This window comes from Osmia bicornis, chromosome 2 (genome assembly GCF_907164935.1).
Source record: "Osmia bicornis bicornis chromosome 2, iOsmBic2.1, whole genome shotgun sequence".
NCBI classification, from domain to species: Eukaryota; Metazoa; Arthropoda; class Insecta; order Hymenoptera; family Megachilidae; genus Osmia; species Osmia bicornis.
Window position 1 is genome coordinate 6,407,522 of NC_060217.1, and position 21,715 is coordinate 6,429,236.

The 21,715-nt window shown below is 41.9% G+C and overlaps 2 protein-coding genes across 5 annotated transcripts in view; one reads left to right on the top strand and one right to left on the bottom strand.

Annotated features, from left to right (window-relative positions):
- The window catches only part of LOC114872016 (agrin-like), a 349,276-nt gene that overhangs the window by 286,716 nt on the left and 40,845 nt on the right, over positions 1 to 21,715 (top strand). The window lies entirely within an intron of this gene.
- The window catches only part of LOC114872021 (caspase-1-like), a 181,832-nt gene continuing 164,670 nt past the window's right edge, over positions 4,554 to 21,715 (bottom strand). Inside the window, exon 6 of the transcript XR_003788687.2 lies at positions 4,554 to 4,592. The gene's annotated coding sequence lies outside the window, so the exon portion shown is untranslated. The remainder of the gene's footprint in view (positions 4,593 to 21,715) is intronic.

Genomic DNA, 21,715 nt, shown 5'->3' on the forward strand with positions numbered 1-21,715 from the left:
CGAGCATCCTTCCTTTTTCTCTCCATCGATAAACGAAAGTACCGAGCGTAACAGTTTCCAAGCTCTCGAATATACAGATTAATCTCAGGTGACGATGATCAACTACCGGAGTCTAATAAACCAGTGTAATTCCTCGTCATAAATATTGATAACTCGCGTAGAAACCAGGGAAAAAGCATAAAAAGAGGTAGAGAGAGTAGGAAAGTGTAGTTCGTATTCGATTTACATGAGGAGTCCATTTATCTCGACGTGCAAGCCCGGTCACGCATACTGCGGTCCGTTTACACGGTGAACGCACGCACACGTTTAATGGGCAATTTGAATAAATACGATATTAAAGGCTCGAAACGACGATGTCGACGCGATGTAACCGGTCCTGCAGTCCGGTCACTCTTGAATCAGGAAGAGGCAAGAAAAATAGCTGACAGCCAGGCTAGACACGGCCTATTAACGTTGCAATCGATTCGCGTGCACCACGTTGCGACGTATTGTCAACGGGGAAGGAGGCATGCATCAAACGCGTTTCCTGATTACACCGGTGACTCGCGTTTCCTCCGCGATCGTAAATTAATATCGCGCCGACTACAATGTCGAAGAACCTCGACGAAATATCCAGCTTGCTTTCGCCGCATAAGCGTTTATCTTTGTTTTGAAACAAAAACCCATTGAAAATGAAACATCATCTCCTATCGCTGGTTAGACCATAATTGTCCAATAAATGCAAATGTGGAATAGAACTTTTCAAATGAAACTGACTCAGCTTAGCGAGTACGCGTTGAAGTTGATCGTACGGCTGTTTAGCAGAACTATTTCTATCGCGAAGCAAGAGCGAAACAGAGTATCAAAATCGAGTGCCGTTGATGCTCGTACCGGTGCACACGTATCCTGGCTGGCTAATTAAATCCGGCCTGAGCCTTACGTGTGGCAGTCGACGGGACAGGCCGCAAACAGATACGAGGCTCGTATATACACGCGTGCATCTGTCGGCAAATAGAATTTCGTGGGCGACGTAGAGAGGCGAGGATGAGGCGCGGCGGTTGCAGGATGTTCAATCGGACAGGACGCGCTCAATGTCCCGAAAGGCTATCTACCTCGATATACCGTCTGTTCCCACACGTACATACACGGATGGAATTGTGTGTACGTGTGGTAGGAGGCATGACGTTCGTAATGCGGTGACAATGAGGGGCCATATTAAACCGGTAATGGCGCCATTCGAATACACGATAACCGATGTCGTTGTTATCTCGCGGGGCTCGTTCCGTCGATCAACCAAACGTTGCTCGGTAAATGTTGGCCGAGATTTACTTTTATCTGTTTTTCCTCTACCGAAACTGTATCCGTGTGTGCATATACGCGGCCAGGTTTTATCGACGGTTATAATTCTTTGCAGTTTTTCGGGGGCAGGTTAGTGTCCGTTGATTCGGTCGGGGGATGTTTGATTAATGAGCCGAGAGGGAGGATAACGAATGGATGCTCTGAATTAATGGTGATGTTACGGAATTTTTAAGTGGAATAATGTATTTCCTTACAGTCTCGGATACTTTGAATTAATCGTTGTTGTTTCCGCGATTACGAGTTGTAAGATTTGTGGCCGAACTAGAGGGAGAATAATTTCTTCTTGAAGAATTATTACAAATATTTTTTTAGTAGATGCAAACACAGGTAAAGTTACATTCGCCAATGGTTAGTAATTTCTCGGTTCTCTTTCAGAGAGTAAAGTTACTTTCCCTAATGAAGATCAAAGGTAAAGTCAATCATCGAATTATGAATAAAGCCAATTATCGTTTCAGAGGTTCTACTAAAGTTTCCATAAAAGGGGAGAACCTTTAAAGTCATAATGAACGTCAGTTTCCATCGATGTATATCGGTTAGATGAGCGTGAAAAAAAAAAAAAAAAAAAGGAATGAAAGGATCGTTCTCGGCCACGTCGAAATTGACGCGAAAACGAGCACGCCCTCGATCAAAGATAATCAAGCTCTTTAATTCGGGAATATTCCTCTCGTCGATCGGACGGGAAATTCGATCAAATAGCCTTCATTATCGTTCTTTTTTGTCCGAGCACATTCGACGAAACGATTTCACATCACGATCCAAGCCTCCGACCACCCCCGCCTTCCTTGCTGAGCAAGGACCTAACCAGGATACCTCGTAACGTTCACGGAAAAGCGAACGCAGCGCGGCAGGATGTGATCCAGGATGCACTTCCGGCGGCACTGATTCCGCCAGCCAAACCCCCCACCCCTCGATCACCGCCCTGCTCACCCTCTTCCATGCCACATAGAAACGGAACCCGCGACCAAATATCAGAGTCAGGTCTTCCTCTATCCCGTTTTGTGCTCATCTTCCCGTTCCACATCTTCCCTTCCAATTCACCGGGGAATATGAGACGAGTACGTACATACAACCACCCTCGGTCCACCGGATATTGAATAGTCGGCGACGTTGTATCCGATTATTCGCATTGTAACAGAGGAATAGGGACAATTAGAATGTTTGGAGAATCCGATTTAAAGCATGTAGAAATGATTCTTTCGTTTCATCTTTGCTTCTTTCGCGTTATTTTGAAACCATTTAAAAACTATTTTTATCATAGTTAGTACCGCTAGAACACTTTGATAGAGTTCGATCCACCTCAGATGGTATCAATCAAATCATTTTGGAGAACAACGATATTCGGTATCGAAAGATAATCGCAACGATCGTTCGAAAGTCCATCTTCCATCGAAACGGTGTTTACCTTTCACCCTGTTTCACGGCATTTCTAGCGAGCTCACGCTCAAGTAAATCGATTCGCTCACGAAATTCCCGTAGCTTTGTTAGATTCCTGCATAATCGGGGGAGGTCAGAGTTCTGAAACCGAGCGAGAAGCCAAGCAAGCACGACCGGTGTAAATTTACGGGGACAGAAATCCAGGCTGGAGGCGTTCGTTTCCGGCTGGTCAGTCGTATACCCCTCGTACGGTCGGTGCTGATTGGTTAATTAGACCGACCGAAAACAGCGCGTCCCGTCGTCGCCTCGAAACTACGCGGTCGGAAATAGTTGAACGAAACTTTGCGGCTCGTTAGCAACGTTCCTCTGTGTATACCGAACGATTATACGCGAACGTGCGTGTTTCTCTTCCGGTTGAATCGATTCGATGATCGCGGCGAAACAACGATTAAAACTTTACCCGCTTCATAATTGCGAACGAGAGGGTTCACGTGACACGGCATAATGCAGCCAAGTGTTTCACATTTATGAGATGCTCGACGATACTGTACTACGTCTACTGTGTTTCCTTCCTCTCCTATCTATAGTTAGTTTAGTCATTGAACTTTCTGCAGAGGGTGAGAGAGCCTAACAAAGGGAGCTTGCCTCTTTTTGTCTTCCGTTTACCAAAGAACTTTCAATAGCTTAGCAAACACCATTTCGAAATAGGGATGTTGTAATAAAAATGAAACTTGAAACGTTTGCTATCTCAAAATTCATTTGGAAAGTTGTTATAAATTGTCAGATTGTAAATTGCCTTCTTTTTTACGTTAAAAGAATTGGATTGAAGTCAATCTTATCATATAGAAAAGTTTTCATCACCCTTTCTAATGCAATTTTCTTGAGCAGCATTTTATGGATGATACAATGCTTTTATCATTACATACGATATTCTTTTGTACGATGAAAGAAGTTTTTCCTCTTAAAATGAATAAATTGTTGCACTTTCTCAATATTACGAAACCGTGTGTAGAACGCTATCTATACGTAGACGATGGAAACTTTTGCATGTTCCTAAAACCCCTAGCTACTTTGTTTATAGATTTTTACAGGGTAGATTTAGTGACGGATATTGTTTCTGGGAGATCTTAAAAAAAAAGAATATTTGGAATTTTGGATGAGAGATTATTAAACATTCGTAACTCAAAATTTTACGTAAGTCTACGCAAATTACATATATTTTACACGAAAGAAATTCACGATATGGAGGGTTGCTTTTAATTGCTTTGAGAAATGTCAAAGGGTAAAGGATTCGTTTCTTACGTGTTCGACTGTAAATCGAGTATGGTTTTATAAAATCACTTATTATAAAGGCAAAAGAACTTCTAACAATTGCTAAAAGACTTCGATTTTTTAACTGAATTCACAAATAGAAACGTGAAGAATTATTGTACAGTATAGAATTAATCGAGAAAGAAAATATGATGAAAGCTTGAATTGAAATAAAAGAGTAGATGACAATCAGACTGAAATTTCTAGAGAGAATGTAAATTTATGCAGATAAAATGCACGGTGAATAAAGATCATGTACAGCAAGTACCTCCAGTTGAACCCTTTACTATATGACCCTCCAGGGATACGAAGGCAGGGTTTAATAGATGTTGTAAATGGTCACTGTGCGGACTAAAGGGTACCTCACTCTGATGCGGATACGTCCAAACAATGAAGAGAAATTTTAATCGACCACAAACATGCTTCCCGCCACTCACTCGGGTGCAAAAAACGTTTATCAAAGTAAAACTTTCAAATCACCATCATAAAACATTTCAGTTTCTTACCTTTGAATATTTTATTCTCCGCAAACATCCAATCGACCCTCTGCTGTTTATTAGGCAGCCATCCTGAAATTAATTATAATCATAAATTAATTTTACTGCACAATAGAAACATAATTAACTTTAGAAGAATAAAAGGAGTACTAATTAAAGAAAATTTCAATATTCCTCAACCTTTCCAAGAACATCAGATATTTGAAACGCAATAAAAAATTGCGAACTATCAAACTATAACAAAATCACGCTATTGAATCAAAGTTTCTCGCGTCACTATAGGACCGCAAAAAATATGAGGAACCGCATAGTGATTGGCCTCAGTGTCTGCCAAAATCACGCTCACACATGCCGGGTACACGCGCGTGCATCCACAGGCGAGTTGGAAAATTCATTTTGCTTGTCCGTGACTACGAGAGCGTACGACGAGACCGCACTGTCGCGCCTGTAAAATCGGCCGGGTCAAGCACACGGTTTTCCCGGTGTACGGTTCGCGGTTTTACAGCGGCGCGATTTGATCATCGTTGTAAACGTTTCTGCTCGCGAGCAATGCCGGCTTCAAGGGGTTTTCCATCGATGTAAAAGGCTGAGCGAGAAGAGGATTCAGCAAACCGCGGAAATGTTTCCGCTTCGGTATTGCTCGTCACGCGGCTTCGACCAGCCTGTCTCTCGCCCATTAAACTCTCCATCCCCTCGTTGCTGTCCCGTTTTCACCCTTCTTCGAGGTCGAATCTACACGCTGCCGACTGCCGATAATCTCGTTGAGAACCGATACGTGACTGTAGAGTCGGTGACATCCGATCGGCAAACGGAACGACGTTATCCGACAGAGAAATTTCGTTACACCGCGATACTCGACGTCGATTCAACGATACCGCGACGGGATTTTATATATTCCGTTTCGATTCGTTTGCTTTCCGAACAGCAGAGAGCGGGAGGCGCGGACGCGTCCAGGGAACGATTTTTACCCTGGAATTATTTCAGCCCCGTTGTTCCCCATGAAATCCCCGGCGACCGTTTGCCTGCTGATTGTATCTGTCACTTTGATCGAGGCATAACCTAGCGTTTTAAAAATTCTCGTGAAAAATCATGCGCTCGTTCGTGTAGATCTGCAAGTTCGAAATACATTCTACCAATGGACAGTTTTATTTACAGCTCTTTATAGGACGCGATGGGAGAGCGATCGATCGATGTCGTTACTTTGGTAGAAAAGATAAAATTGGGCAAATTGGACGAGGTTCCCTGCGAGAGGGTACACTTTGCGAGCGTGGCATCGTTTTATCAACGAATTCCTGATGAGAGCGTCGAGGCGCAACGATCACAGACGATACGCCCCACGATTTTTCTATTTCCCGAAATCGGCATGATAGAGGGTCGAGAGGAGGGGAATAGATTGGTTAGGAAAGCGGGTTTCCGCGAGTAGCAAAAGTGTACGCGGGTCTGGAAGGGTGATCCACGAGACCGATGGTTTTGGTTTTGGTGACCGGAAAGGGGCGGAAAGAGGACTGCGGAATGGGATGGAAACGAGGGGAGGTAGGAGGTCAGGGTACCCGAGATTCGTGGGACAGGCCACTAAATTTCCCGTCCAATTTGGGTGTACACGATTCGTGCGCTGTTGTGCCGCATCCTACCCGTAGCCGGGCTACACACCGGTTCACCTACAACGCTTTAACACCGGCATGGATCAGCCGGTGTATACGGACGATCGAGCTCGCGGTGTCGTTCCCTGAACCCGCATATCCGCGTCCTTATGCGACGTGTGCGTACGGATACGATGCCAGTTCAATTCGTGGCCCATAAACTCTCCGCTTGTAAATGCGTCGAATGATCCGGCCGTGATTCCGATTTCAGAAACGATCGGGGTTATGGGTACCCCTTGAATCGCGAGTGCTTTCATTTCCTAATGCGAATCGCGTTCGAACAATGTCACTGTGGTTTTGCGAGATAACAAGCAGCAATTTCAACGATAATTATTATGAATTTATAATGAAAATTATAAAACTAATTATTTTTCTATCGAATCAAAATTTTAATTTGACAGTAGAGTTATCGTCTTTAGAAGGTGTTCTAAATGATCCGTTTCCAATAAAGTTTTCGTTTCTTCGCGAACGGCTGCATCAGAATCTGTCGTACAACCGTGGTCCAATTTCGAAGCTGCGACCTTTGAATACGAAATTTTGCTCGCGAGAAGAAATCAATAGACCGAAGTTGGAACCGGAGTCAGCCGCAATCTGCACCTACGATACCGATTCACAATCAAGCTACGTTTAATTCAGCCCGAATCAATGGTTAGCCGCATGTAACTTTATATCATAGCCAACTTAATCAACGTCCAGCACATTTACAAGCCACGTCTGTTCCGCTTTTAATTTGAATTCGACCTCGAACCGCATCCGACCGCATCGCTTCGATTTCCAGGCTACATTCGATTTCCAGCTCGCCTGGTTGGGCACACTTTTTACACGTCACCATGACGCGTTTAAATATCAATTTACGATTTTATCCTTTAATTCTCAACATTAAGTACAAAATTAATGTTTGTACGTTCGTTAGCAAAGCGTAAAAAATCACCATGCTAATACTGATAAGTAGCCTTTGGTCGGAAAGTGGCAGCAGGTTCGTTTATCGTAGAGAAGTGTCGATTTTATCGAATCGTCTAGATTTCCGACGATTAATCTTGCAAAGGTAGCAAGAGCGATAGGTGAAAGCAAATCTACGTGGAGTGAATCGATCGTAGCTCACCGAGCGAATAGACGAAACCACAAATGTGGTCCTCTTAATACGCCAATGATACGTCTATGAAAAGCTGGATGATCAGTCACAAAGTTAGCGAAAGCTGACCAAACTACTGGAAATATGCGAGCGATCCTGGCTTCCGGATGCCCATTAATGCAACTACGACTCGTATTAAATCGCATTACATCCGTAAAGGTACCGCTCGTTGCGGTCGCTTTATCAGTAATTGATCATTAAATGAATTACAAAATGAGAATCTTCATGGTGGTCGCTCGTTACCCATCGTAATAACGAAATTTTGTTCACCATTCGACACCTCGATAAAATAAATTGTTAATTTCCAAGACGTTGCGATAATCTTTGAAAGGTCGTGTTTGAGAAAATAGTAATTATTTAACTATCACTACCATATGAAACAATCTGTATGTTAATAAAATTGAGAAAGAATTTCGAAGGACCAAAGACATACACCTGGCGAGTAGGATTTTCTTTTACGTGAGACACGTACCACGCGTATTTCGATGTAACCACCTGTTGCAGATGACAAAGCATTAGGCGTGTATATCAGCAAGTGTCTAATAATGCTAATTCATTGCCTCGGCCGAATGCCACAAACGCAGCGTTTACGTGAGCAATCGCGCCGCGACGACAACCGGTGGAAAAGGTAATTCCAGGAAAATTGCAACTGCTCGAGGAGGATTCTGCACGTTCAAAATCCACCGTAATCTTTATTAGATTCACAATTCTTGTAATTTATACGGAGAAACGCGTTATCCATTTAAGAAATGCGACATCGTTGTGATAAAGTAGCAATTTGCTAAAATTATTATCGATTTTTAATTTTAAAGCTTTTCAATTAATATCGAAACACGTTATCACGAAAAATTAACTTGGAAAGCTACGAATGTTAATGGAGAGGCAAATTACTATCCCTAGAAAGATATACCGAGCAAACTCGAACGACACCCGTGTTAATCATCGGACGCACGAACGATAGTCACGAATCACGCGAAACTTCTTTCGTTTTCGCGAGTTACACGGAAGAAGAGCTCGTGCAAATTGAAACCGCCCTCGCACGAGCCTTCTCGCGAGCCTACCTCGCCGACCACGTAAAACTATGAAACATTGAACGCCTTCTAGACGCCCATTCGAACGACAACTATCGTGTCTTTCGATCGTAAACCATGCTAGAACTAATTCACAAACAGTCCCACGCTAATTATATGTATGAACGAGTCGTGAGCAAGATAAGCGTCTACAGCGACGAAAACTGTGAAGAAGCAAATGAAAGATTTTAATATTGTTTTTTGAAATTTAACAGAAATTGTTATAACGTTTTAAAATTAAAATGTATGTTGATTTTTATCCAGGTAAAAGTATTATACGCATTTTACCTATTTGTTTGCTATTCATTTCGCTGGAAAAAAACGGAAATGCATTCGTTCGTCTCTCCTTTTTCAGTTGTTTTCGATGCATTTGTCGGGGTATTAATTTGGATTTGCATTTCATCCATGCCCGCGATATACATTTCCGCAATTTATTTTTCACGCCGTTAAACCATCGCGTTGCAACTCGAACGCGCAATGAAATCCGTCTACCCCGCCCATTCCTTTCTGTCTGTCGCATCAAAGCTGTACATAATTAAAGTGGTATTTCCAGCGTAATTAAGATGGAACGTTAGATGCGCACGCCCCGTCATAATTAAGTAGAAAGATTAACGTGAAACGTATGAATTTTTAACTCTTATCCGGCTGACGAAGCGAAACGTTTTTGCGTCCTGTATTATGTACACTTGTTGTAATTGGAGAATGCCACTTCACGAAATTAATTTGTAAATTATTCGTATCTCGTTCACGATCCTGTACCTTTCGAAACATAAATAAAATTTTAACTACACATGTAAATTACATTTCATCAAACGCGAGTTAACTCCTCTCTGAATTTTTAAATTTAGTTCCACAGAATCGTTGTTTATTTTAATAATATTTCATGTTTTAAAGAGCAGCACGCAATCAATATCGCCAACATTGTTAATTGAAACGTTTGAGTAAACGTGCTCGTCGCGTAGGGACGGTGAAGAAATTATCGAACCACTTTGCGGAGGGAAGCTCGAGGTATCGCTAAATCCCAGAGCGAATAGATTGAAGCGCAGACGGTGTGAGGTAATTAGAAATCGAGCCGGCCAACAATATTAACTTCTTCGATGAGCATGCGATGCGAGATACGCGGTTAGTCTAATGCAGATTGACACGCTATATCAACATTACCGGTTAAATCCGTCGTTAATACCGATCGCGTCTGGCCACCGCTCTTAATTCATAGGCTAACCACCGAACGCGAAATGTAATTAACAATAATGGCCGGTATATTGACGCGTGTAATTAGTTTCCCAACCGTTCGTTACAGAAGTTCATGCGATTCCTTCGATTAATTTCCTAGCGATCAAATTCACTGTGAAATACATACGCGGTACACTTTGGCGAGTTCCGAAACATGATCAGAATTAAAATTAGTAAATGAAATAAACAATTTTAATTGAATTAACAGTTTCTTTTTCTATTCCTTATTGTTCAATTTGCTTTCTAATACCATTGATAAAGATAGATTGTACGGATTAAACTAAGCGAATGCTTGGAAAAGCTCTTTCTATATTCAATCCTCTAAGGATACTTAGGAGTGAAACTCTGTCAAACTTAGGAAATTACAATTAGCATTAAGATTAGAACAATTCTGAACTCATTAGAACTTGGTAACCGAATTAACTGAAATCGTACTGTGTTGTTAAACTTCTGAATCATTGCAAAGAGGAGTTGATGGTTTGTCCTTACCTACAGTATCTGTGATAATTACTATCTAATTTTAAATGCCAATTATTGTAATTAAATCGAATCATTAACACATGAAAAAATGTAATGCAATAAAAATGATTTTAAATTGATAATTATCATTCCAGTTCTGCATTATTGCTTCGACGAGCTGCTACTTAAATTAAACAACTCATTTTCCTTGAAATATATTCTATATTTTTCCTATGGTGTGAAGGTGTCCAGATATTTATGGACGGTGGTGTGTATTCAAATATAGAAGAAATCATCGAACGATAAACAGAAAATAAACCGAACGGAAGAAATTCTTTTCATTCAGTCCCGGGTCACGTTTTCCTGCTTCGTATACTTTCAATAATATTTGCCAAGTTATCCCTCGAGTATTCAGAAAATCGCAGCATGAAATCGCGAGGGGAGGGTTCGAAAATCGAAAATTCCACCGATCGTTCGATGGTATTCTTTATATCTAGGATTCGGTTTAGATCCGCTGGATTCATAGGTCATTCCCTCGCTTATCCTTGTTTTTCCGGTGCGAAAAATAAAAAGCATTCCGATGTCGTCAGAAAGAGAGTTTCGCGCAGACTCGTCGCGTATAAACTTTTCCCGTATACGTATCCGGCTGCATCAATCTTCCATGTCCGACCGACGTGTTCCTTTACGCCCAAAGCGAGACTCGATGTCGTGCTCACGACTTCGCCTGCACCCTGAATATTTAACTAAATCCCACCTGTATCTATCGACGATTCCTTTCGGAACTCCGTAACTGGAATAACGGGCGAAAGGGGATCGAGATGACGACGCCGGAGAGGCGTAGAGGCTCGTGAAACGTTGAAATGGAATCAAAGAGTAGAAACTGATTCCATGACGAGTATACCGCAGGGAACCGTGGAATACGAAAGGTTTTCATCTTCGGTTGACTTAAGCCGGAATATCGTCGACCTTGGGAACGATGCAGAAGGTTTGCATTTTCTCTACCAGTGATGCGATGTTTCCCATCGATTCGACAAACGGAATGGTAGATAACACTGATAAAGAGAACGTCAGATCTTCGAGTCATCTTTCGTTGAAACATTGAATACCGTAGATCACATCGTTCTGTTTAAGAATATACACTATTGCAGAGATTGATACTTTCAAATGCTGGATATTTCAGTGTTTAGTTGAAATAATTCAAGATCAAATATTGAAATGGACGAATTTTGAAAAGTTTCAAAGCTAACAAGCAAGATTCTGTTCCTTTATGCAACCCTCGATCTTAACCTGGTTTCCATTTTAATTATTAATATCCAACGAACTGATTCAGCTCGAGTTGCCTTTAAACAAACGAGGCAATCGGTCATTTAAAAGACCGAGACCGGGTTTCACTAGATCGAAGGTCATACTCTATATCCATCCACGAACAATGTCCACGTTCAGGTTTAATTTCGAATAAATGGAGAAAAATATACGGCTCGTTAGGTTGAGGACGAGTAAAATTACTTTTCGCTCGGAGCAGAGAAAAGTCAAGAGGTCGTGTCTTTTTCGCGTTGAAGAGCATCATCCGACTAACGAAGACAAAAACGTTTTACATATTTATCCGATATTCGATAATAAGAGGAGACGAGCAATTCGTGGAACGTTTGTCAGTACTTGGGTAAATAAAACTGTACCATCCTGAATAAGATATATCCGTTTCATTTGACATCGGTTTCTATTTAGTTTCCAGATAAGTTGAATAAATATACTGAATCAGTTTATGCTATGATGAATTGCCCAATTAATTGGGTAAATAATAAACGTTTCAAAGTGCTTGATAGATGAAAATATTTTCAGGCATTCAATGCCTGTCTTCGTTGTTAATCCTTCTGTTAATTCGTAACCCCACAATTGCAAAATGTAAAGGTTAACCACAATGGTAAATAACAGGATGAAGGTTTAACGAGTACCCGTCGAGCAGATAAAAAGAAACATCACGTTGCTGTTTCACGCGCCGTTGATTTTCCCGTTTTATCCATTACGTACGCGAACACGTACACGTGGAATTTGATTCTCATTTGAATGAAAAGAATCAGGTCGTACCGTGCGAACATCTTCCTGATGCATCGAAAAAGAAGTTGGCTCTTATGCTGCTCGGGAAGATGAGCAAAAGAAACGCAGAAACGAGACGAAAAGAAAAGATGCGAGGGTGAATAAAAAAGGTGTGCACCGGGCTTTGCGCGGTTTCATCGCCTTTCACGCGTTGTTTTTCAGAAGTTTCTGCTCGAGCTTCGTTACAACATTGACTGTATACCCTTGGTTGTAAATTTATTGTAATTAAAATCGGCTATATGAAATTCTTAATTGACGATGATTTAATAACGAATTAACTACCCTTGGGATCACCTGTGAGCGATGTTTCGAATTTTATAGGAATATTATATTAATTTCTAGTAAGGTGCCAAATTGATGTGTTAAGGGGGTGGTTATTTAGATAGTGACGAAGTTTTAATCCCAACATCCCCTTGGCTGTATCTTCGACGAGGAGTCACCCGGTCGGTAGCATATCATAGGCACACACCTCTATTCTGTTTTCCCCCGGAAAATCAATATCGGAGGTTGGCAGCGCCTCTCGGGGGTGGTTCTCGCCGGAGACAAATCTCAGTGTCCGGAAAATCCGTGGCTGGCGCCAACCGAACACTGTCGCTAAATTCCGTCGATAAGTGGAGGCACGCGATACACCCTTGGAATCCGGGGCATCCCGTGAAACGGACGATCTCGCGTTTGGTCCCAGGTTTGTCCGTGTTTCGTGAGCTTCTTCGAGGGATGGTGTACGGTAGGTCAATCGGCGAAGGTCGACGTTGAGTCCAGCCATCCGTTCGACGTACGGTCTACGAAAAGGAACCTAACCTCTCGTGGTAACCTCGTGCCGAGGGTGTTCAAAGTGTGCCTGTTGTACGAGAGAAAGAGAGATAGGCTATTTGGTCGCCATATTGAACGACACCAGCACCGCCACTCTCGTCGTCGCGCCATTTTTCAGTCGGGGATATAAACATTTTTGTCGAAGTTTACCAGAAAGTTGTCGGTCGGTTCGGGCGAGCGGTAATTGATGGTAAAAGAAAAGAAAAGACCGCTGACAAAGTGGAGAGGGAGAAGGGTCGAACGTTAGGGGTGGCTTGGAGAAGCGGATGGAATATGAAAGTTCCGACAGAATTTATGCGAGGGAAACACGGCTAATCTCGTTAGCTCCGCGTTCCGTGGCTTAAATGCTCGCGATACGGGGTCACATCCGACTCCCTGTTACTACACGCTTTTTCACTACCAATCGTTTGCGCCATTCGCGGATTACACGCGCGTTTCCATTGTTTCGACTGGAAATTGCGGTTATGAATATCAACTGTACATGATGGAACGTAGTGTCCGGTGCAAGGGACACGTGTCTGTTTTCTCTAATCCGCGAAACCGAACCGCAACATGCTCGAACATTATCGAGCTTTAAGGCATCGACAGGTTTAAATGTTTTATAAAAAATTTGGACGTCACATTTGATTTTAATACTTAAAACTGAAGGGGTTCTAAGTTATGAAAAAGTCTCGATGGTGATTTAGTGAAGTTTATCAAACGACACAAATTTGTTCAAATACACATGGATGTTCTCTGATCGTTTAACACAACTGCATCAATATGCATTCACGTGTTCTGTCGCTATAGGACAAGTCTCGTTTATATTTAATCGACCCTCGTATTTACATTTGGTCGAGGACAACCTGGTCCCTCTCTAATTTTCTCCTTTGTGCTCCCGGCGTGTATAATTAATCGATGATCCCGCCTTTAATTACGCTATAAAGCAACCAACCCGGTGTTGACTTCGTTAATTGGCCCGTGCAACGCGAGCAATAAAATATTGACGATAAATCGGGTTTCAACCGGTGCTAGATTACTCGAGAAACCATCTTCTTGGGTTCTCCTCTTCTTCTGATGCAACCGCGACCCCCTTTCCCTTTGAAGTTACCAAGGCTTTTCTATCATCTTTTACCAACCCCTTCTTTGTATCTGTATTTAGATTACGGGCACAAGAAGGCCACGCAACGAAACCTCTGTCGGCCTCTTCTTTACTTTTACCCCTGCTTTCCGAGTGAAAAGCGACCCCGGCTGGCCGACTCTTTTTCACAGCGGCTTTGATATTTTTTGATCGTTGAAACTGCGTTAAAATCAAAATTTAATCCTCTGTGAAATCGTACGGTTTCGACTGGTACTTCGTTGAATTTATTTAATTACTGAATTTTATAAAAAAGAGAGATTCGGGGGTTCAATAGCGACGTACAAAAAAATATTTTACTCGTTGAATTAAAAAGCGAATTAAATTTGCAGATCAGTCATTATGTTTCGGATGTAGATAGAAAACCAGAGCGATTTTATTTCGTACCACGAGTTAATTGGATCCGTACGCAATTGGACCTACACGGTAGGATTTTAATTCAAAATCCGATACCTCTAATTTATTACTTTATTAATGTGCTTTCTGGCGGTGCACGCAATCTTTCAGCTGAGAAAAGTCCATTTTTAGACCGACCAATTCTGGCAAATCGATGGTCGAGTTACAATTCAACGACCGGTATCCATTACACCCGGGTCGCGTAACTCTAAAACATTTGGCCGTCGAAGAGAAACGATTTATACAAATAAGAGAATCCATACAAATCTCATTAATGGATCCTCGATGGAAATCATTCGACATTGTTTTATGACGAAGGCATTGTCATTTTCCAACAGCGCCAACGAAATCCAATTAGGGAGCCACGGGGAAATTCGGGGACACACACGGTCATGGACCGAATAAATGAGCTTGAAATGAGCGAGAATTATAAATGAGATGAACTGGAACGACGAGCAAACGTTCAGACACTCGTACGAATGTTAATAATTAAACATCGAAATGTTTCGTCTTGCGCAGTCTGTTAATCGTAAATTTGATTTTCGCTACAAACATGAACAAATGAAAATTTCTTTTTATATTCATTAAATTCGCCTCGGAACTCAATGTTTCGAGTACATTATCGATTTTTGAAAGATCACTGTCGAAAGTTATCGAAGTAAACGGAAGGTGGAAAAACATGAGACTGAAAAGCCGAAGCAAAGAAAGCTTAATTCGCTAAAGCGTGTTTTTGAAACAATTTCCAGCCACTCGTCTCGAGCAGACTGTCGTCGCTTGTGAACACACGTACGAATGGTCAAAGCTTTGAAGTTCCGTCCGCGAGCTTAGCAACGGAAGTAGCTCTTACCCAAATACGTGAGAGATTTCTAATGAGTCCGCCGAACGTGAGATTTCAACGTTTGCCCGGAAGGCGATTTTTCGAGCCGGATGGAAATAATTGAAGCATTTTCTTGCGTAAACCGAACACGGTTAAGAAACTTCCTAGGAGAAGATCGTGGAACCGACAACTCGTCAAAAACTGTTTTCAGACGTAAATTGCTTTGAACTGAGTGTTTTAACTACGAAAGTTATACCGTGCTTTTTATAACAAGATAAATAGCAAAACATAGTTATATCGTAAATAATAATTAAATATTTCTAGTACATCGTTGTTATTTGAAATGCCCATAACATAAATTATTTATTGGAATCATATTTTAACGTAAACCTAAATGATCCACCCTCGCTGCAGTTTACACTAGAAGTTTGTGCTTCAACAAATTTATAACACCGGTTCATTATCGTTCTTACCAGTATAATGAGTTAATGATACCGCATCCATACAGTTTAAAGCTAGTTTAATTACACACTATACACATTTATGATAATTTATTCGACGCTAAACCCTTTAGGGCCATTTCCCTTGGCTAAACCCTTTGAAGTCAGTTCACTTCTGAACTTAACATCTCCATACATTCACAGAACAAGGTAATCGAAAATTCTATGAAATTAAGTGTTAGTATTGCCAGATGCCAAACAATTCATAAGACAAAGTGTTTTGAAAATAGATTATCGCTATCCTGTTTCTCTGGCAAACCGAATCAGTGTTATTTCCAATAAAACGGAAGTCTCGTACTCGTTGAAGGTAAACTCGGTGCGATACGAGGCGATGGAGGTATAAAGAAGGGAAACAAAGTGTGTGATTGAGACGGTATACCGTCACTTCCGTGACGGCCGAGATTGCGCGATCCTCGATACAATAAATCGGCCCGAATGCACTTGGGCTGGGTTTGCTCGCGACGTGGTTGTATAGCGATGGTAAAGGCAAGAAAGCAAGCGAGGTAGTCGGTTGGCTGGATATGCCATAAATAAACGAGCACACCCGGTATAAGCGAGAACGTTTATAGCGGCCTCATATACACACCGTGTGTATAGAGCCCTCGTGCAGCTTGCCTAGACACAAACTGCTTTAAAGTTGCACGATCCGAGATCTGAGAAAACCTGGAGCACCTTCGCCTCGCTCGCTCCTTCTGTTTATCGTTTTTTTTATTAAATTGCCACGAGTAAATTTTCAGCGAGTTAAAAATCCAGCCGTTTCGATGCCGCTCAGCGAAACTACCCCGGTGCATGCCCTGTTTTCGCAATCCGGTGGTTGCGTTTTTCATTAACACGAAGGAAAATGTAAGGGTGGAAATTTAGAAACCTCCGAAACATGATTACAAGGAAAATAGGGAGATACGATGGCGTTGTTTTTGAATAAATGAGTCGAAACGAGAGTATCTTTCCTATTGTTCAACCTGTTTACTTTTTCAACCAGAGAACTCTTCTACTTTCTCATCCTTCTGGCATTATTATTTCCTTCCTGCATGTAATCTACTTTCGTTCCCATGTACACTTTTACAAAATGCTACCATGTTTTTTTTATTCTTCCACGTAGAATTCTCATACTTTGTTATTGTCTTCTGTCCAATATCTGTGTCCTCTTCATTCGTTGCGGCGCAATAGAAAACTAATTTCCCGTGTAGAACTATTAATTGTCGACGTTTTGTATTTAGCAGCTTCCCGAAGCAATATCGTTTCTTTTATTATTGCGGCCGGTATACGGGAATAAAGCTCCAACGAAATTCTCATGAAATTTCCGCTTTCATCCGGTGGTCTCTCGTCTCTCGACCGTTTACATTCATATTCGATAATAACAATTTCTTACCGCGCGGGTGTAATTGAATTTTTCAAACGGTTCTTTCATTTTTAAAGCACCCTCGCTCTACAACGTTACGTTTGTCCGTTGCATGGTTACTCGCTTTTTCTTCCTTCTATCATTCTCATCGTTATCATTATTACACCGTTGAACAACTATCACGTTAACGTTCTTTGCGTCCGATCATGGACACGGCAGAAGCTGGAAAAAGAGAACTATCCTCGTGGAAAATAATTCGAAACGGCGAGCGAACGCGTCTGAATGCGAAATGAAATGAAAACGTTCGTGCGTTTACATTCACCCGCGACTTTTATCGTGGAAATCCGTGGATATCCGGCGACACGCTACGCAAAGGCCTTTATGAATTTTCGCTCCATTTACGCGATTTCTGTTACCCTTCCGTCCTCGTCCACGAACCCTTCGCTTCACCTTTTAACGCGTTCTCCAGGAGAGGGTGCGCGCTCGGTGTCGCGTGCTGCATAAAAGTCGCCGTATAATTTCTCGTAATCGTACACCTCGATAGAACTTTCTCCTTTACTTGTTTCGCGTCTCGAAAGAACAATGCCACCTCGCTCCTTCTCTTGTTACCATCGTCGAGAACGGTAAAATAAAGAGGAGACAGGGAAGAGGAAGTTGCGAATGCATACCTCCCTCGATTCTCTTAGTCGAAGGGAAGCCGCGTAACGCTTGGCGAAAATACATCCCCCGCGTTTCCATCTGTTCCGTTTTCTCTCCTTGTTGCTTCTAACGCGAGAAAATAGCAGGAAAGTGGCGATAGACAGGGAAGAGAGATCTTTCCCTGAAGTTTCTTAATTGGAACACCAATCGCTGCGTTCCAAAGGCTTGTTTTCTATTATTGTGTTATCGTTTGGAGGAGCAAATATTTTTTTCTATTCAGATGTTTTTATAAGGGATGTTAAATTCTTTGTCCATTTGTTTCGCTTTGGATCTTCATGAAGGATACCAGGAATTGATGCTTATTAATCGATCGAAGATCAATGAAATTTACTCGAAGCTCACGCGTGCGACACACGAAGCAGAAATAAAAATTAATCGCGAGATCAGAGTGGGTAGTTTCCTCTGGGACCGGACGTGCTTGGAAAGCCATAATATACCCGGGACGATAAATTTTAATTACTGCCGGGAACCACGAGCGGCAGAACGATGATTTTCTCTTCTAGTCTGTTGCAAAAACTGCACGCGGTTGACGGATTATCGGGTCTAAGCGAGTGGCACGCTCTCGGCATAAGCAGCGAAGATTTCTGTTCGTGCCACGATCCCATCGATCCGTTGAACGGAGGAAGGAAAGAGAAGGAGAGAGCTATCGACGACAAAGAAAGAGAGGAAAGAATGGCAAGAATGGCGAACAAGCATGTCGGTGATTAAGGAGAAATGCAAAAATAATCATCACCCTCGTTTCTTTGTTCGAGCGACGATCGATCGGTCTCGTGGCACACGGTCGGCTTAAAATTAAGGAGACTCACGCGAGCCTTGCCTCGCCGCGATATTACGCGCCTTCAGGGCCCGTATTATCGAATTAAAGCGAGGACCCGCGTCGTACGACAAGAAGAAATTACGGGAAATCGCGTGCTTACGATCAGAATCAGTGTTAATTGTAGCCCTACTCGCGCTTCGAATCATTCGCTCTTCTCGTCTTTCGTCATTTCTCGCGATTATTAAATTCAATTCAGCAATAAACACAAAAAACCAATCCTTTCATGCAGGAATTCTATATTTTAATAGAACCTCGTGATTAAATTTCAAGAGAAAATAAATTAAAAGTAGGTACTTTAAAAAACATCCACCGCGTGATCGATGGACCCTCTATTACTGACAGTACAAAGTGCACTCTCGCGAGCAATATAGAGGGCACAAGTGCAGAAGCGAAGAGGACAGGCGAGCATTGGACGTGGACATAAAGCTCGTTCATCGGGGTCGACACCGAGGGGACGTATTATTGAATTAAAGCTCCACCGGTGACGAGTTCCACGACGGGGCGGTATAGCGTGTAGGCGGCAGAATTGAGGGACAAATCACAGTCCGAATCGAGGGATCGACCAGTCGAAATCACGTAAGGGTGTAAACCGCGACGTCGTATCGTGTTCATCGGCAAAGCCGGCATAATGGCGAACGATTAATGCGATATTAATCCAACGTTACGTGACTCGTTCTAGCTAACTGGCCTGAGCTCGTATCGATCGTCGCTGAACCACTGAAGCGTGTAAGAAATTCAGCAGCCATTATCGACTAGTTAGACTAGACCGTTCGTCCTGTATGCGATACAATATCGACTAACAGATTAACGGAACTGCACGCCGAGTAGGAAGACTTGACATAGAAACGACGATTCGTCTTTGTTTCTTGGGAAAATTGCAACCGTAAACGCGATCCTTCTGATTTATGCCACCTTCGTTTTCGTTACGTTTCGTTTGACAAATTGACGCGGAATACCGTTTTACCGATTACCTGTCATTTGCATAGGTCCCTTATTCGGAGTATTTTTAAAATGTCCAAAACAAATGGGAGGAATAATAGGTACACTGCTGACTAAAAATTTAGAATCATTGCCTGAGAAAAATAGAATCTTTTTAAGAGAAAATGAACCCTTATCACTTATTCCATTTAATTTGTATTATTTACAAACGTAAACCTTTTGCATCGAACGACTATCCATCAACATCATCATTGTCATTGTTCAAATGAATTATTCCAATTGATTGCTCGCCAATAGAAAGAACGAAATCGAACGGTTCACGCAGGATACAACAATTACCGAGCAAATTAATTGTTCGAGTAATTACTAAATTATGAATATGGACATCGTGCCATTAATTAATGGGAACGAGAATTCGATTCTCAGTTGTAGAGCGATAAAAAGAATACACAGTATGAATGATGTTCACCGACCAGGATATTAAATGCAAGGAAACAATCGTAGTTGTTTCGGGCTCACACCACGTGGATACATTCGAGCAACCAAACAATGAACAAACACAATACACATATATATACTGATATAGTTATTACAAAATTCAATACAATAGGATTATTTCGATTCAGAGAAAATTGCATGTGTTACAGTTATAATGATATAGGTTCACACGTCAAATAGAAAATATATTAACAAAAATCAATTAAAAAGAATTTTAATTCTAAAAGAATGTCAACGTCCACATAAATACCGATACGACTATGCTTTCTCACAGTACTTTGTACGCATTAGAGTGGAGGAACTTACAAAGAAATTCAAGCAACTTAAAAAACACACGAACTTGCACTGCTCCGGAAGTAACGAGAAGAAACATTACAATTACTTTGTCGTCGTTAAAGCGTGTCGCGGTACGCTTGAAAGCGTGTTCGCCTGGCGGCCTCGGCGTGTCCTTAATGCACCAGTCTACGATGGAAATAAATTAACGAAACACAGCCACGTATTTTCAGCCGTTATCGTCACGGTGTAGCCGTGCATACGAGTGCACGGTTCCCGATTGCATCGAAATTTATCTCTGGCGGATGTGATTAATACCTGTGGGCCCCCTCTACACCCACCCCCTCGTAACGCTATACATCACCAGTAATGATGTAATAACCGGTCTGCACTTTCGAGTACCATTCTCCTTATCCCCCTCCTGTATCTTTGTTCTTAATAACAGCGAAAGAAACGAGCGTGATGGATGAAAAGTCTGGCCCTTGGCTATCGGCGGTTCGATCGTATTAAATAAACATCGGCGTTACGCCGTGCCAGACCAAAGTTAACGATCCACGATTTGCATACCCGATGCAAATGATCGATCCTCATCGGTGGTCACGCGGTGCGTTAACGATGCAATTGAAATACAATGCTACCTGCCCAGCAGTCGGGACAAGGAATTTCGTCGAGTACCCTTAACCCTTTCCGACCTAAGTACGCTTTACAAGTACGAATATTGTCTAAGTACCATTACTTAGAATGTGTAATAGTTTCAGTAGAATGGGAATAGAATGGAATAGAATAGAATGACGTTCACTGCTTTGAGATTTAAAAATTCTAGAATTTTGGGATCTTAGAATTTTAGAATTGTATAACCTTAGGATCTTAGAATTTTAGAACCTTAGAATGGTGAGGGAACCAGCACATATTCCTCCCCCCTATGCGCAGTAAAATACTCTTCAATTGCAATTATTCCAAATCGTTACAATCACGTATAAAATATCATCTAGATAAAATGTTAGATGGAACACACTTACGGATCATCGAAAATGTTCCATCAAAAGCAACGAGATAATTACTCGTCCGCCATTCGTTGGATTCCATCTATTATCGGGAACCGAAGGATTCTTTTGTCATTCCAGTCGAATCGATCGGAACAATAGAGTTTTAAAATGCAAGTTCAGTCCTTACTCCGGCCTACATTGTAATTACTTCGCTCGATAAATGTTTTCAGAAGCGGCAACGAGGGTGGAAAAGTGGTGGTGTTTCTCGATGAATTCTCACCACCGTGTGTGTGTGTGTTATTTTTAAGTGCGCCATCATGCAACTCACGTTTTCTTTCTTTACATCTTTTTACCTCGTTCGAGCAACTTTTTAACA